We start from the raw sequence: 18359 nt of genomic DNA, 5'->3' as shown, positions 1-18359 counted from the left end.
TTATATAAAGAATGGTCCATTTATCATGGTATAGTACAAGAATGAGTCTAGAAGGATCTTGAATGTTGGCTTATTTGATGAGACCCAACGATGACAGCCTAGTGGATATAGTTGTGGAACTTAGGTATGGAATCTAGAATGTTGTGTAAGCTTGCAGAGAAGTACATGTTGGTTAGGATTTGATTAGACTTGTTAGGCATATGGACTTAGTTTGGATGATCATGGCAATAGGCTAGAGAATGTTGGGAGTTCCTTTGTTTTCAAAACCTCTTCCACGGGTTTTGCTTTTGTGTTTTGTTTGAGGGGAAGCAAAAGCTAAGTCTCGGGGAGTTGATATAACCCGATTTTTACTGATTGTATCCATGTTTTAGGTATAGGATTTTGAGTCGTTATGTTATCTCTCGAGTCTTTTTGGTGTCTTTTCAGGTATTTTATGCAATGGGACAACAATGGAGATAAGGAGACATTTTGGAGCAAAAGCTAAGGACGATTTTGGTTCAGGAATCAGCGAGGAGTGTCGATTGACACACTCTTGGTGTTGATCGACACTAGTTTCGGCCCAGCAGAAGTCCATGATGCTTTCAAGTTTACAGAAGAGGAAATTTACCCCAGAAGACTTCCCTATTTGTATTATTAGTCCCTGGACGTTTTTAGGGTTTTATATACTATTTTTAGACCTAAGTTTCTTTTATCAATTCTTTTATCAAGTTCTTTGCAAACCCTATTGTGAGAGACATAAGCTATTCATCGATTGTTTTCAGAGTTTTATTAAGATCTTAATACAGTGAAAAGATCCATTCTTTCCCCTTCTCTATTACTGTGTTTATGCTTTCATACTCAATTATGTTGTTTGCTCCATCCAATATGTCTGAGTAATCTGCTTGTTAGGAATAGGGTTTTTCATTAGGGATTCATATGGTTTAGTAGATTGCCCCCTCTGCTAGGTTATCTGTAGAGTTCTTCATCTATGCTTAATGCTAGATCTAGAGTAATTAACTAGATCTTGAATCCAGACACTAGATATGCCCATCATAGGTATCTGTAATTGGATCTATTATTTGATGAGTCTGGTTTATAGGTGTGTAATAAGAATCGGCCTATCTAGTAAGATGAACAATTGAACTCGTTAAGAATGCATATTTAGGTTGATAGTTTCTCGGCTTCTCCGGTTATTATTAGCTATAGATATAGGGAGTTTCGCGGCACGCCTACCTGTTGTTCCATAATTAGAGTTTGAGTTTAAGAATAGTTTGATCACAACCTAGCTTTCATTAGATCTACTAACCAATAGTTTCGTGAGAATACCCTGTTCCTAGCTCTTTATTAAATCGTTTACAACAAAATCAATCTGCTGTTTTCTTACTTTGTTCTCTTTTATTTTCAATCATATCCTGCTAGCTTAATCTCGACATTTAACTCACTGTTTGAACAAAAGAACTCCGTGAATTCGATCCTAAAAAACTGCAATTGATCTCTTATTTGAGAGAGTAGTTATAGGTAATTTGAACCATATCACATAGTCACCCAATCCTCGTTCCTCTTGACTCACCCATCCGGTTCTCTGACCACTTGCTCATGACTATCTCCTAAACTGCCAGACCGTTGGTTTGACGAAACAATACTTGTCCCGTAAAGACTTCTTTCGATCGTTCCGATTGTACGGCTTGCTAAATCGTCGACTACAATTCCTCGGCTTAGTCCTAGTCCTGGGCAGGGGTATTACATTCTCCTACCTTTAAAAGAATTCATCCTCCAATTCTAAGGACTAAGAGACAACTCTGGTAACCACTAAAAGACTAAAAGGGTTCTAACCTAAATAGCTAGGGTTTCCCTAATACACTCAGTGAGTTCCTCAACAATCAACATGCAAGCAATATAAAACATAAATCAAGCAAACATTTGCACAAGAACAAGAGAAGTTAGAACCCATACGTACCTCAATGGGATCTTACGATCATGAAAATTTCAGGATAACCTATTCCTAACCTTATAAAAATACTTAGGAAGGTTTGCCGCTCCACTAGCTCCTGAAAAACTAGACAAGCCGGAATGCAAGACCACTGAAGCCTACTTACTTAAATATGATATGACCACCACGCATCCGCTACACATAAGTTAATATCGTAGGGTATTGTGTCCGGCGATCATAATCATCATCCTCTTCACTCCTCAGCTTAATGGTCTCCACGACCGTCTCTCCTTCATAAATCTGCAACCACCATCCAAAGGTAATCCTAACTAAACTACCTAAACCTATCACATGAAACCGTTTTCCTAAATGCTTTTGCGACTCTTTTGACTAAATGAAACATCTGAAAAATCATCCCACGTCCTCAAAGCATCATGAACCATGCTCTGATACCAACCTTGTAACAACCCCGAACCGTCCTAGAACTAAGAATAAATTCGAAAGCATCACGTATTGTTGGCGACCGCCCGCAGACAAATCTGACAAAAGATCACCGAAGGCCAAGCCCGACCACAAAAGACCGTCCCTCACGACCACATGACTTAAAGGCTTTGCAACCCGTACTACGACCGCAAGTTGGGATTAGTACGGGCTAGACTAATGAGAGGATACACGAGAGTTTTAACAAAAGCCGATTTCTTATTCATATATTATGTATTGAAATAAATTACCAAATACATGTATAGGTTTTCGGTACGAAAGCCGAAGCTCAATCGAGTCATATATACATACTAGTTTACAAAAATACGATTTTACAAAGTCAACGCAAAAACTAAACCGGCTTCCCTAACATCCATGCTTAAAATAAAGTTTACAACTAAGGTTACCTGCAAAAGAGAGTGGGGGATGAGCGCTACTCGCCTAATGAGTCCTAGCTCCCTCTAATAGGCAATAAATCCCCAACCCAAAACCCAAAATAACAAGCAGCATGCAGAAGTATAACAAGATTGAAAGCATAACCTCAAGCAATCAAGAAAATAAACAATCAAGAAAATAAACAATCAAGCTGGTTATCATGAGTATGTCGACTACATGTAACCACATGACCGCAATCCTGCATAAATAGAAACTTACCTTGATTCGGCTGAACGGTTTAGACTCGATCTACTCCTAATCCAAACTCAGCCTCCAATCGCCTAACTAATCTACTCGACAGATCCTCGACATTACCTGGAAGCTCCTCTGGACAAACTAGTCGTATCTGACTCTCAACACTCGCTCACATACTTTTTAGAGAGATTCTAGGCCACTCATTCTACCTAGCTACTAACACAACTGCAACACTCTCGATCATACGCTCGGTCCGAGCAATTAAAATCCCCGATCATCAAGCACGATGTACATGATCCAAATGCTTGACAAATACATAGCAGCTTGTTTGGAAAATAGTACATAAGCAGCGCCTAGTAAGGGATGAAACACATCCCACGCACTCGGGGACATTACCGTTACCAACTGTGATCATCTCGTAGAACCGTAACAACGACGGGTTTACGCGTTCCGTCAACACATCAACACATTAATCACAGTCACCCAAATCCTCGGTCCTCTTGACTCACCCATCCGGTTCCCCGACCACTTGCTCATGACTATCTCCAAAACAGCCAGATAGTTGGTCCGACGAAACAATACTTGTCCCGTAAGAACTTCTTTCGATTGTTCCGATTTTGCGGCTTGCTAAATCGTCGACTAAAATTCCTCGGCCTAGTCCTAGTCCTGGGTAGGGGTATTATAATACCTATCTAATGAAGCGAGTATTCCGATGTCTAATCTCCAAAAAGAATAAGTCTGGGGAGAGAAAGAATACAAAGGAATGATTGCGTGGTTGATTTATCATGGTATAGTACAGGAATGAGTCTAGAAGGTTCTTGAATATTAGCTTGATTGATGAGTCTCAACGATGAAAGCCTGTTGGATATAGTTGTGGAACTTAGGTATGGAATTTAGAATGTTATGTATGCCTGTAGAGAATTAAATGGTGGTTAGGATTTGATTAGACGTGCTAGGCATATGGATTTGGTTAGAATGATCAAGGCAATAGGCTAGAGAATGTTGGGAGTTCCAGCGTTTTCAAACCTCTTCCACGGATTTGGCTTTTGTGTTTTGCTTGAGGGCAAGCAAAAGCTAAGTCTGGGGAGTTGATATATCTCGATTTTCACTGCTTTTAGTTGTGATATAGGTATGGTGTTTACAGTCTTTTTGTTATTTCTAGAGTGTTCTATAGACTTATTCTGGTCTTTAAATATTTGGGATACATTTGGAGATTATGGATCATTTTAGAGCAAAACAGACAACTTATGCTGTAGAAGCAATCTGCACACCAAAACCGCGTAGATGTCGATCGACACCACCCCTGGTGTGGAGCGACACCAATATCTAACGGGAATTCAATCTCGCCACTTACTGAAGTTTTGAAGATTTCCAAATTCGCCGTAGAATGTTTCCTTATTTTCAAAGAAGTTCTTGCATGTTTTTAGGAACTTATATATAGATTTTTAAGTTCATTGTTTAGACCTAACCCTGAATAACTTTTGATAACTTTTCTTTACCCTTTATTTTACTTTGTTCTTGAGAGCCAAAACCCTGTGGAGCTCCTTCTAGAGAAGATCTTTCTAAACTCTATTCTCTTATTGTTTCTTATATTGATTTCTACTTTAATCATGTTTTGTTCTTTGATAATCATGTATGAATAGTTCTCTTGTTGGGTTTAGGGATTCCCATTAGGGGTTTATATGAATTAGTGAATCAAAAACCCTGTCAAGATTATATATTTAGAATTTTTGAATTTTGATTGTTTTTAATGCTAGTTCTAGATTAATTATTTAGAACTTGATTTTAGGTTAATAGGTAGTACTTAAAAAGGCATATATGAGCAGAACTACCTTAGATGAGCCTAGTATTTAGATGCAGACTAGCGTCGATTTAGATACTTAGGTAAAACTTATCAAACCGGATTATAATGCTTGCTTAGTTTTAGGGAATTACAAGAGAGTTGGGATCAATACTATTAAGCATAGTGAGTAATGCGGCGAACCACCGGTTACTCTATAATAGTGATTTGAAATCTAGAATGGTTTGATAATAATCTTAATTTTCTACTAGATATACTATTCAGATATTTCCTGAGAATTTTTCTAAACCCAACGTTTTCATCATCTGAATCTACAATCTCTATTATTGTTTTCTTGTCTTAAATTTTCTTAATATTTTGTGTTTAGCTTAACTCGAAACTGTTAGTCTATTGTGTGATCCGAGAACTTTGTGGAATTCGATCCCTAAGTTGTATAACAACCTCTTTATTTGAGAAAGTAGTCATTAGGGTAATTTGACTCATATCAAGTCACCTCTGAGACCAAGGAACTGAATAATAGTGATGTACGTGTCTATAAAATTGTTTAAGTAAAGATTTGGCGAGCCTACTACCAAGGCGTTTCCAACTACTATCTCAAGAAGTTACTTAATCATAATTGGATCGTGGCATCTCGAAGATTTCAAGTGATGTACTCATGATGGGTAGTAGAGACGCGCTGCACTCTTTTTCTTTTACCCATGGTTTTTTTCATTGGGTTTTTCTGGTAAAGTTTTTAACGAGGCATCATCGTCTCACATGCACATTTGAGACCACATTTTCATAATAGTCATCCAAGGCAGAGTGTTATGAATAATATTGTAAAATATGTGGATGCCTATTATATGGCCCATTAGTTATAAATGACTTGATATATAAACCTAACCCTAATGTTGTATCTTATATATATATAGGTTGTATCTTATGAATAGATCAATAACAGAGAAAAACAGTTCTCTAAACCCTCTTTTTCACAACAAGTCTCAAGTTTTCTATATTGATTTGGACTACTATGGATACTAAATCATTATAATGTATACCAAAAAAACTTTATATTTCTTATAATATTAACTAGTGGTTTTGAAATTTCTTAAGTTCTTTATATTAACTAGTGGTTTTGAAATTTCTTAAGTTTCTTTGTAATTCATCTTTATACCCATTAAGTTGATTGATCTTGTTTAATATTGTACTTTGAGTGATGAAAACATTAAACATCCACTTTATTTAGTTCTTAAAATTTAATTCACATGAATAAAGATGTGACTCATAAAATATGGGCACAAAAGAGTAGCCCTTTGCAAATATTTAGAGAAAAAGATACAAAGTAGTGACTAAATACCCACATATATGTGACTTATTAGCAACTAATATTGGAAAATTGTGACGCTTATATTACTATTTAGCAACTTTCGCGATTTTATTAAGATATTTATCAATAGATAATTGTTAATATGTTAAGTCTCAAGTGTTCTACATTGATTTGAACTTCTAAAGATACTAAATCATTATAATACCAAAATATACTTAGTTTTCAATGTATTATGCAAAATTTCTAAACTTAATTAAGTGTTATATGTGTAATATTAAGTCATGGTTTTGAAATTTTCTTAAGTTTCTCTATATATTTCATGTTTATACTCATTAAGTTGACTATTTTTTTTCGTATTGTAGTTTGAGTGATTACAAAATTAGACATACACTTTTTGCTTTTTGCTTCTTAAGCATTACATTTATATGACTATGGTTGTGACGCATAAAATATTGTCACAAAAGAGTAGCACTTTAGAACTATTTGGAAAAAAGTTACAAAGTAGTCACTAAATACTCTTATATATGTGACTTATTTGCGACGCTTTTTGCAGTTTGTGAGGTTTTGCTACCGGTTAGCAACCTTACGATTTTATTAAGATATTTACCAATAGATAATTGTTAATATGTTAAGTCTCAAATTTTCTACATTGATTTAGATACTAATTAAAGATACTAAATCATAATAATACAAAAGAAAACTTAAAGTTTTCAATGTATGAAACAAAATTTCTGAGTACTTACATAAGGTTTATATAGTATTAACTAATGGTTTTGAAATATCTTATGTTTTTTTTGTATATTTCATGTTTATACTCATTAAACAGATTGATGTTGTTTAGTATTATCATTTGAGTGATTATAACATTATACATACACTTTGTTCGCTCCTTAAGCTGTATCTGTAATTTATTTGTGACTAACATCAGCAATTTGTGACGCTTTTGTTACCATTTAGCAACTCTCACAATTTTATTAAGATATTTGCTAATATGAATATATTAAGTTTAAAAAAATATAATCCCAACACTGTAAAAACCAAAATTTCATAAAATACTTTATAAATATTAACCTCCAAATATCCAAATTATGACATAAAATAAAATATATAGAAATCTTCTCATTGCAAGGGACAAAATTGGTTGATCATAATTCACAAGGATTATCAAAAGGATTATCATCAGCCTTGATAGAACCCATCCATGGGACAAAATTATCCCTTTTTTTCCTTCCAGTTCTCTTCCTTACGTCTTTCCTTCCTCACTTCTTCCTCACTTTTCTATTTGTCACCTTCTTCGCTTCGTCAAGTTAAAGATTAAATCACCGTCAATTAATCAATGAGTCATAGAAGTTAGTTCTACGAATTTAGATTTCTAGTTTTCCCAACTCATATGTACATGTGTTTTAATTATTTCTCAACAAATCAAATCTCAATAGAATGCATATTTTCCCAGATTTAAAAGATATTGTAGCTGATAGATATCGGGTCTTGTACCAGACTTTGGAGATGAAAGATAATCAAACCTTAACTCAATCTATCGTCTCTACTCCTACCTCAACGCTATAGGGTAAATTTCCATTTGCATGGCTTAGTTTTGTCTAAGTCTACAAATTGCTACTATGTTTATTTTATGTGTTTCGAAATTAAATTACTTAGAATGCTTTCTTGCCCAGATTTGAAGGAGATTGCAGCTCTGATCGATACTGAAACTTATACCAAGGACTATGACGGAAGCTCACTGCTTCCATTATCTCTTCTTTCCTTGATTCCGCTTTGGTTCTTGAATCTCAAAGCTTCCGACAGGTTACAACCAAAACACCAACACATCTCTAATCCTCCGCCGGCGCCATGGTGTTGTTCTCCGCCTACCATCGCTGCTTTGTCCACCAAGTGTTTCCAATCTATAGATATAGATGTGTATTGAGTATATATATGTGATAAATAAAGTTATTTGTTATTGTAAATTAATTTTTGATTGATTTAAAAAAATAATTTGTTTTTTTTGAGTAATTTGTTTTTGTTGTTTGTCGCTAAAACGTCGGTACTACATATAAGTTGCTATATTGTGACGATTTGATAATAGTTTCGAATGTGAGACTATTATAGTCGTCTCAAGTTAGTCTCTAATTTAAGACTGCAAATAGTCACAATAGAGTTACTAAGACTATCTACAATGGTTTACTTATTCAACACCCAATTTTTTACTCCACATCAGCTTCTCTCTCTTCCACCTAATCATCCAAGACCTATTTCAATTTTAACCTTTACAATAGTTTTGTTTAATAAAATTAAACACTCTACCCCACTTTTATTTTATTTTATTTATATTCCTTTTCTTATTTATGTTTTTTACTTTTATAATTATATATTAATAACAATTAACGATTAAAATTAAATAAAACATAATTAAGAGTTAACAATTTTTTTTCATTTAAATTTTAGATTCTTAATTTTTTCCCAATAATATATAAAGAAAATATATATATTCATTATGAAGACAAATAAAATTACAGAAAACATAAATTGCAATACAATATATTAATAAACAAACGCTACAATTTAATAAAACAGACACCATATTTAAATAAAACACACATAACTTAATTAAAACAAGAAACAGACACAATTTTAAATCAAACATAAAGACTTTAAAATCTTTTTATTTACCGAATTTTGTCCATATGTGTTTCACTTAATTTGCTTGCAATTCATGATGTACATATTGAATCACGTAACTTAGATCTAGCATGCACATGATTTGCAAATGCATGTAGAACCTCGGTCGAGAATGGTTGCGGTGTACTAGATCCACTTTCCTTAGATTGATCATAGTCGGTCCAGTGTTGAGCATATGTATCTCGTTCATTCTCAACAATCATATTATGCAATATGATACATGACCTCATGATGATAGCTAAATCAGCTATGTTCCAAATTATTTTAAATCGAGCATGTAATACTCCAAATGCACGTTCGATATCTTTCCGACATCCCTCCTGAAGTTGTACGAATAACTTGTCTGGTTCACTCTGAGGAAGTCTAATGGACTTCACAAAAGTTGGATAAGACGGATAGATACCGTCAGCTAGATAATATGCCATATTGTATTGACGTTGGTACACGAAGAAGTTCACTCTTGGAGTATTTCCTTGTTCAATGTCATCAAACACTGGTGAACGATCTAAAAAATTTATATCGTTCAATGTGCTCGCACACCCGAAAAAGGTATGCCAAATCCATAAATCATGAGATGCAACTGCTTCAAAACTAATAGTGCTAGTTCCCTTATCTCCCCGAGTAAATTGTCCTTCCCAAGCTATAGGACAATTTTTCCGTGGAATAGAGGAATATAGAGGTGCTTGAGATAGATATGACATTATTGATCCATAATATGGCTGATAGTTTGGAACAGTTGACGGCATGAAAATTTTTGGTGAAAACCCATAATTTGGTATATTTTGGGGTTGGTTGGAAAACAAATTTTGAAATTGATAATTGTTGGGATTTGGGTAGTTAAAAGGGTTATTAGAAGAATTTTGGGTGTTTAAAGGGTTATTGTTAGAATCCGTTTTATAATAAGAGGATTTTTTTTTATGTGTCCAAATCATATGAAACAAGTAATTATTTATAAATCTTAAAAATGATGAATTTTTGTATAAAAATTTTGAAGTAACAAAATTTATATTATAATAAAATAATTGAGTGTAAATAATTGGGATATAAAAAATACGAAAATCTGAGTAACCAATAAGAAAATAATACTTATATCACTACCAAAAAACAGACATCTTCGCTCATCAATTTCTCCAATTACGGTTCACCATGTAGCAACATAGGTCCCATTTTTTTTCTTAAACATGTTGAATTCATTCAACACAATTTAATCCACATATACTTTTCATATTATTCAACACCTTCACTGCATTCATTAAGCAGTTGATTTTTTTTGAAACAGGCTCATTGTAAACAGTCTAATATACGACTACCAAATAATGTCTCATTTAAGTCGCTAATATCCTGTTAGAAATGTCCTGAAATCAGTTTACTCTAATTAAATTTGTAATGTCAAGGTTTTACATTCGTATAATATTAGGTGGTTATAATGTTTTGGTAGAGACCACTTATAATTTATGAGTCAGAAACTCATTGTTAATATTATACGAACCTACAGGGTCACACACCTAAGCAAATTGGATCAAACTATATATAGGTTTAATTTGGATTAAACTAATATTGGAGTTTTAAGGTTTTATTTATTTATTAGATAAATTAAATAATATGTATTTTAAATACACATACATTCATATATTGATATGTCATAGATGTGTAATCCAAATTAGATTTGGAGTAGTTGTCAAAAGCCCATATGCCTTCCTAATTCGATTATGTTAATATGATCTCATATAAAGGCAACGTGATACATATATAGAGATAGATTTTAGAGAAAGTTTTTCTCTAGAGAAAACCAACAAAACCTAAAACCCTAAAAAGAAAAAGACAAATAGTTTATCTAAGTTTTGAGATTAGATCTTAAAGGAACTAACATTCTAGATCTGATCCAGTTTGTGTGCGTGTAGATATCGGTAGAGGCACAACATTTGGGGTGCTAAAACAACCTTGATATAATATGGTTTATCTTTCCGCTGCAAAATATCCAGGTATAATCAAACCCTAAGATCTAGATTTAATTCTTTGTTTATTTCCGCTACAGAATATCCTTGATAAAATATGGTTCATCTTTACACGGTTTCTGGCAATTGAATTCGCTATTAGTATTTATAAATCATTATAAACTTGTACGAATTGCTTCATATCCGACCACAAATAGTTGTCAAAAAGTGTCACAAATTTGAGACAATTTTGTGAGTACTTTATTTTGCAACCAAAAAAGCGACCATATTTTTAGTCTTAATGTAGTCGCAAATTATTGTTTTGGGACTGATTCAGGATGTTTTCCAGAATCACAAACTGCTTGTTTTCTTATAGTGCGAAAGAACATTTCTCGATATCTTATTCACTTTCATCATCGAAACAACCATAACTACTTTCTCATACTAGTAAGTAGCTTCATAAAGCTTCATCATTTCGTTAAATGGGTGTGGAGTCACAAGAAACCCCCAATCAATTCAACTTCTTATTTAGAGCTTCTGCTTCTTTAACCATTTTCTTCTTCACATTAGCACGAAGAAGCGGAAGATAAGCAGATTTTGCTACTCTCGACGAGGCAGAACTATGTACTAGCTACTCAAAATACTCCTCTGCTTGTTTCAAGCCATGAGTTTTGATGATCAAATCCAATCTAAGAGCAATGTCATAAACACGAAATTGAATATCTTTTTGATTCTCCATCCACTTCAACATCTGTATATACACAATATTGGCAAAACCAAAATCTGAAACTTCCATAAAAAGGTTAAACTCTCAGTTTAATTAAGCGAGAATTTCCAAACCTCTAGAGCGAGATCGTAACGATTAGAACAAATGAGACGCTTGGAGATCAATCAGAGCTCCAATAACGAGATGTCGTGACCAAGTTGATCCGTTTCTGAAGCAGAGAGGTAACGTTGCCTCGTGGACAGTTCTTTCTAAATTGTAGCGCCTCGGTTTCGAAAATATGGTAATGCATGTAGAGAGGTTTAAAAGAATTTAGTGTTTTGTTAAAGCTAAATTTGGATGCTTGCTAAGTTAAATTTCTTATTCATTTGGCTTTGGATTCATTTTGGCCTATTGGGAAGTTGAACACACATATTTTCATCAATTGGGTAATATATATATCCCTTTTCAAAATTTTAAATCACAATATATGCAAAACAAAAAAAATTATGATTATTTTTTTAATTTGAGATATTATGTGATGTTTCAAAACATTTAAAAAATGTTTAATAATAGGAGAATTGTAATTTTAAATCTTAAGCAAATCTTCTAAATATTTATATTTTTATATATGGTATAACCGCTTCACAATTTATAATTTTGTATATATCTTACCCGATCCAAAGAAAAATATGGATATCCGATGTGAGATTTTGAAGTACATTCGATATTAAGTCGGGTACCAAATTTGTTGTATCACAATTTAACCCATCCAATGACAAATGTACTTCGAAAATACTATAATTAACTATAAAGATTATGTCTCTCTCTTATTTCTCTCGAATTCTTTAGAGAGAGAACCACCCCTTGATTCCGATTGAATTCCTTTAGAGAGAGAAAGGTCCCTTGATTCCGTCTTGATCTGAAAGTGAATTCGTCCTTTGGCCTATTTTCTTCTGCTTTTACTCCAAAATGCCTCCTTATATCCATTCTTGTCCCAATCCATAGCATACCTGAAAAGACTCAAAAACATATACCTAAAACATAGCTAAAAACAGTGAAAATAGGGTTATATCAACTCCCCTAAACTTAGTTTATTCTTTGCCTTCAAGCAAAACACAAAAGCCGAACTCGTGGAAGAAGAACAAAGGAACTCCCAACATTCTCTAGTCTATTGCCATGATCATTCTAACTAAATCCATTTGCCTAGCAAGTCTAATCAAATCCTAACCAACATGTAATTCTTCGTAAGCTTACACAACATTCTAGATTCCACACCTAAGTTCCACAACTATATCCACCAGGCTTTCATTCTTGGGTCTCATCAAGCAATCTAATATTCAAGAACTTTCTAGACTCATTCTTGTACTATACCATGATAACTCGACTATTCTCTTTCTTTCTTTTTTTAATTATTTTTATCCTCCAAACTTGTTCTTTTCAGAGATAGGATAAAGGAGTACTCGCTTCATCGGATAGATATCCTCCGTATATTTTTCAACATTTGCAATTGATCATTCCTTAGAATGTAAGATAAAAGGATCAAAGGAAAAATTCCTAACCCTTTACACTACAAGAAATCATCTCAATCACACTTTTTTTTTATATTACATAGGGGAAGATAACTTATTCTATATCATCTCATATATTACCAGGTATAAAGAAGGAGTAAAGTTCTATGAATACTAACCGTTTTGATGAGGTAAAAGGAAGAGGAATGAGATTAGCTCCAACCTTAATGGATTGTGTTGGAAACCAAGATATCCTCAAGTCTCTCGGTTTGCCATATGGATTATCCAATAGTTGGATTGAGTCGAACTTTCAGCAATAATCAACCAGGCAATAATCTAAAGAAATACATATCATAATTCCTAACTAGACTATACAAAAACGTTTTTTTTTTCTTTTTGTTTTCTTACCTTTTTGTTAGAAAAAAAGAAAAGGGAAATTAGCAAAACTAACCAACAAAAACTTTATATTTGAAAAACTAACACCTCAAACTATATGTGATGTAATTTATATAATAATTCCAAACATAACATGTGCGTGGTTTACACGCTCTCTTTCTTCTTCATTCTGCTTCTTTCATCTCGAACTTATATTGTTGCCGCTGTGAAAATTCAAATTGAGGGTGAATTGCAGAGAATTTACAATACCCAAAATAAAGCGTGGATACATAAAACGAGCAACTTGGGAAAGTTTCGAAGAGTGATATAGATCGACACCGTTAGAGTGGCGATGCAAGGGTATCCGGTTTTTCGATTTGGGGGTTTCGCATAACGGCGACAGGGCTGGTGACGGTGAAGTCGAGTAAGCAACTTCCGGGTGTGCAATTTGTGGCGGGGACTATATAATCGTCGAATTTGAGTTGCGACTAGGGTTTGTGCATTTTGCATTTGGGGGTTTCTAATTAGTTAGAGATTAACTCTGTTTGGGTTGATAGAAGTGAGAACAGTTGGTTCTATTTGTGACGGCACCTATACGAACATCGAATTTCAGGAAACATTGGTGGATTCGAAGTGCTCCATCGACAAACGTGATTGTCTTATCAAAGTTTAGAAAGTCGGAGGTATGAGTTGAAATATTTAGTCTTTGTCACAAATCATTGATGAACTGTATTCAATAATTTCCTAATTGATTTGTGTGTTTAATTATGTGGTTTTTTCGCTTTAGCATTTGCTGTCATTTGTTGTTAAGGTCGGATTGTAGTGTTAAGTTAAGCGTGTATGTAATCCTGAAACTAATGGAAAGATGGCTACATATTGCATGTGTGGTTTAACCACCTATATGGTGAGTTATTGAACATTTAGTGCCAGTTTAGATTACATGATTTGTATACATCTGTTTTGGGTATCTCGTAAGCGAAAAGAAGTGATAATGGTACCTTTGAATTTCAGGGTATCTGTTAAATGGGGGATGATGAGTTGACAAAGCGTTTCTTTCGGCTTTGTTCTGAACCCGAAGGTCGAAAGAGGATAAACAATTACTTTACACTTAGGTGGATTGAGATTATAAAGGCTGCACTAGATGAAGAGCATTTTGCAGAATTTGGATGGTTCCAAATTTCGAAGTATCTTGCAAATGGGAACCCATCGATTTTCTGTAATGTTCTTGCATTACATTCTATCTAGACAGTTGGTGACAAATAAGAAGTATGAGATGCGGTGGTTGTTTGTTGGGACACCAATTCACTTTTGCATTGATGATTTTGAGCTGGTAACTGGTCTTAACTTCAGCAAAGCTGACTTCAACAAGAAGGATGCAAGAACTAGAGGGAATGTGAAAGCGGTTCAGAATCCTACAAGCTTCTACAAGTCACTATTTGGTAAAGAGAGAAAGTCAACTTCAAAATGGATTGTAGGAAAGCTTTCTATGGGGAAGAAATACAAAGACCCGCTAACCCGGTTTCGCCTAGCCTTGCTTCTAATAGTTGATGGAATTCTTTGCCTGACATGTGCGGGAACAATCTTAATCCTGAACATGTAGAGATGGTTAAAGATGTTGTTGCATTTCTTAAATATCCATGGGCAGAACCTCGTTTCTTTCTACAATTAGAAGCGCAAAACAAAGAACAACCAAGGAACTTCCCCAAGATACAAGAGCCATACAAGGGTTCCCGCATGCGTTAGTTCTTGTGACTGTTACCGCATGTCCAGCTATCATATACACGTTGGACTCGGTTATTAACATACTAGACCCAACAATTTCAGTTGAGAAGCTGGTTCAGTCTGTTCTGGGAAGGAGCTTGAATATCAATGTGCATGACGTTTGCACTATAGACCAAAAATGGCATGGTAAGTTCTTAATTATGTAGACTGCTACTTGATTTTGGTATTAAAATTGTATGTTCATGCCTTAACTATCCAATTTCAACTTTATATTGTATGTCAGCTACTTGATTTTGGTATTAAAATTGTATGTGCATGCCTTAACTATCCAATTCAACTTTATATTGTAGGACTGGGTCACATCACTGCTGAATGAAAAACTACTTGCAAAAGATATCGACTTATCTTTATCTGATGAGGAGGAGGATGAAGAAGTATCACACCTGCTATCTTTAATAATAGAGGAGCACCCATACGAGCATAACAGTTGGAGTGGTGGCATGGACGCTTGTGATATTGTACAACCATCTGATGATGAGTTCTTGCAGATGATGGTGTGAATTCGTCTAAGATTGATGGTGAAGATGAGATGGAGGCTGATGTCCATGGTGGTGCTGCAGAAGAGAGACAAGAGGGTGCAACCGGTGTATGTGAAGACGGCATGGGTGTTGATGTTCCTGTTGATGATGGACAACCACAAAAAAATGATGACAGTTTTTAGGCTAGAGAAGATTTGCAGCATGATGTCCCGATTGCTGGGGAAAGGCAACATAGTAGTAGTGCATTGATCAAAGAGGCAGCTGATGAATTTGAAAAACGTTTTCTCAAGATTCAACAGGCGAACACAGTTGACTTGAAGGCATACTTTGATGCTCAACTAGATAAGCATAAGAAAGAATTGGTGGCAATGATTGCTGAATCTGTTAGGGAACTGGTAAGTGGGCAAAATATACAACATGCTCAAAAAGGGGAATGCAACAAATGTGTAGCAGAGTCATGCTCTACAAAGGTTAAGTTACCTTGATTTGTTGTATATGTCTTAGAAAACTGAACATTTATGTTCCATTCCATTTTAAGTGACATAATATACTTATGTTACAATTGCAATTCATGAAATAGGAACATAGAAGCTCTGACCAGCCAAGGCATACGCATGTTGGTTCCCAGCCGGATGAACTTGATATTTGGCTACCTGGAGGAAGTGACAGTGTAGCGGGTGTTTGTGGCATAACTGATGGATTAAGTGTGTCAGATGGCAGCAAGAGTATCTCTTAAGGAGGTTAGCATACGGTAAAGACTGTTACTCATTTGTTTTAATGAGTAAATATGACATAGAAATGTGATGTACTACTAGGTCTGAGGTGACGCTGCTTCTCAAAAAGGACGGAGAAAAAAATCCATTTCTGATATGGACGCCCAATCTACCCGGCCACCTAAAAGAGCTAAAGAGAAGGAGCAGGTGTCAAGCAGTAAGGTATTACTATATCCGTCTGTATATTTAATCCACTAGCACTTATATTTTTTGAATGAAACCCACTTACTTTCTCTAATTGAATATTACAGATTAGAAACAAAGAAGAATTGCATGCAACCAACCCGGTAAGCCATGACAAAGATGTTAAACTATAGGTAAATGATGTATATATGCTAAACTATGTACATGGGTATATGTATGCAGGATATTGATGCAGAAAAGAACTTGGAAGATGATTGTGATGTTATTGCCCCAAACGTTTTGTTGGCCTAACGCAAGAAATTGTTGCTGACATCAGCAGGTTACCTCCAAAAGGTAAGAAGAAGACATTCCCCACAAAAGTCATAGTGTTGCGGTCGAGCGACCGGATTAGGGACAGTCCTGTCATGTACAACAGAAGAGAGAGTCGGCCTACCATTCCGGTACAGCAGCGACAAACACCTGTTAGAGGGTCGACTAAAGTTCATGTTGTTAGGCCAGGAAAAGGGGAGAAGATACCTCCAAATCCACCACCATTGGTCCATATGACCGATTCGCTGTTCCAAGTGCAGAGAGAGTGAAATGTTTTCTTAAACAAATAGAACGGAGAGTGTAAGTATTTATAGCCCCTATATTTTCAGAAGAACTTATTTGCTTTCGCAACTAACTTGCTGGTATATGGTACCATGTAGATCTTATTTTCAGGCTGATGGCGTTGTAATGGAGAATACTGAATTTCTAACTATTTACGAGGCGCAAACACTTCTAGATGAAGTAGTAAGTTATACATGCAATCTGTGTTGTTTCAAATAAAACTGTGTGCTCACTGCTTTTTTAGTAGAAAACTAAGTATTAAAGGTGTGTGCTAATAAAAAAAGTGACTTCCACAAGGACCAGATCTTTTAGTGAGGTTCATTCAGATGCGGCGGGATAAAAAGAAGCCGCTGCATTTTGATTTTCTACCATCAAGTTTCTTGTCAGAGCTACGACGCCAATACAACAAATTTTGTGCAGCTTCAGGTAAGAGAGTTTTTTACTTCACCACGCTTACAAGAGTCCCATCCATGGTGCGACCAAAATGGTTTGATGAGGTTGATGTCATCTACTGCCCAATGCAGGTTGAGAGGCAGCATTGGGTTGGGCTTGTCATCGATTTGATGAAATAGAAAATCATTGTATTAGACTGCAAGAGTGAAGTGTTGAAAGACGAGCAGTTGGCGAAGTACATAGAACACATAAAATCATGCTCTTGTACCTTATTCAAAAGCATGGTGTAAACGGAAGAATGCTAACATAGAGGCTCGATCTTATGACAATGAGTAGACCCAACTTACAGTTTAATTGTTCGTCGTTAGGTATGGTTGTCTTTCATTATCTTGTTTCGATAAGTATTTCATATTTGACTGTGTGACATATATATTTCACGTGTGATTTTCAAGCCTTGTTGGAATTGCTTGTGTGATCTTACTTGAGCTACATTCAGTTAACGCTATGGACTATTGTGCTAAACTAGACGAAGAGAGGATGCGAGGGGCAGCTAAAGAGTACGCTATCGAAACGTTCAATGCCTTTTCTCCAGAAGAACGTACTACTTGAGTCTTACAAGTGCGAAAGCTGCCATCCAACCCCGAATGTTCTTATGTAATCAGTGACTCTTTGTTTTTTAAATTCACCAATTAATAGCGATGTTTGCTATTTAGCCATGTTCTTAAGAAGATTGCAGAAAGTTTGTATTATAAGATACATGAGATAATATTTTCATGTTATGTGAATTCTAGATTAAGGATTTTGTAACCAAAATGATACTTATTTTCCCCACATTATGGTTACTCAACTTCTTTAAATCTTTGGTAAGTGCA

At 35.0% G+C, this 18359-nt stretch overlaps 2 pseudogenes across 2 annotated transcripts; one reads left to right on the top strand and one right to left on the bottom strand.

Moving 5' to 3' along the window:
- Positions 1–8834: 8834 nt before the first annotated feature.
- On the bottom strand, positions 8835–9503 carry AT2G07520 (annotated as a pseudogene; the record flags this gene model as incomplete). The annotated part of the gene is made up of 1 exon: positions 8835–9503.
- Positions 9504–14009: 4506 nt separating this feature from the next.
- On the top strand, positions 14010–18093 carry AT2G07510 (annotated as a pseudogene; the record flags this gene model as incomplete). The annotated part of the gene is made up of 1 exon: positions 14010–18093.
- Positions 18094–18359: the final 266 nt, after the last annotated feature.

Source organism: Arabidopsis thaliana, chromosome 2 (genome assembly GCF_000001735.4).
Source record: "Arabidopsis thaliana chromosome 2, partial sequence".
NCBI lineage: Eukaryota > Viridiplantae > Streptophyta > Magnoliopsida > Brassicales > Brassicaceae > Arabidopsis > Arabidopsis thaliana.
Note: the sequence above shows the minus strand (reverse complement) of the source record. Positions and strands in the feature narration are given on the sequence as shown.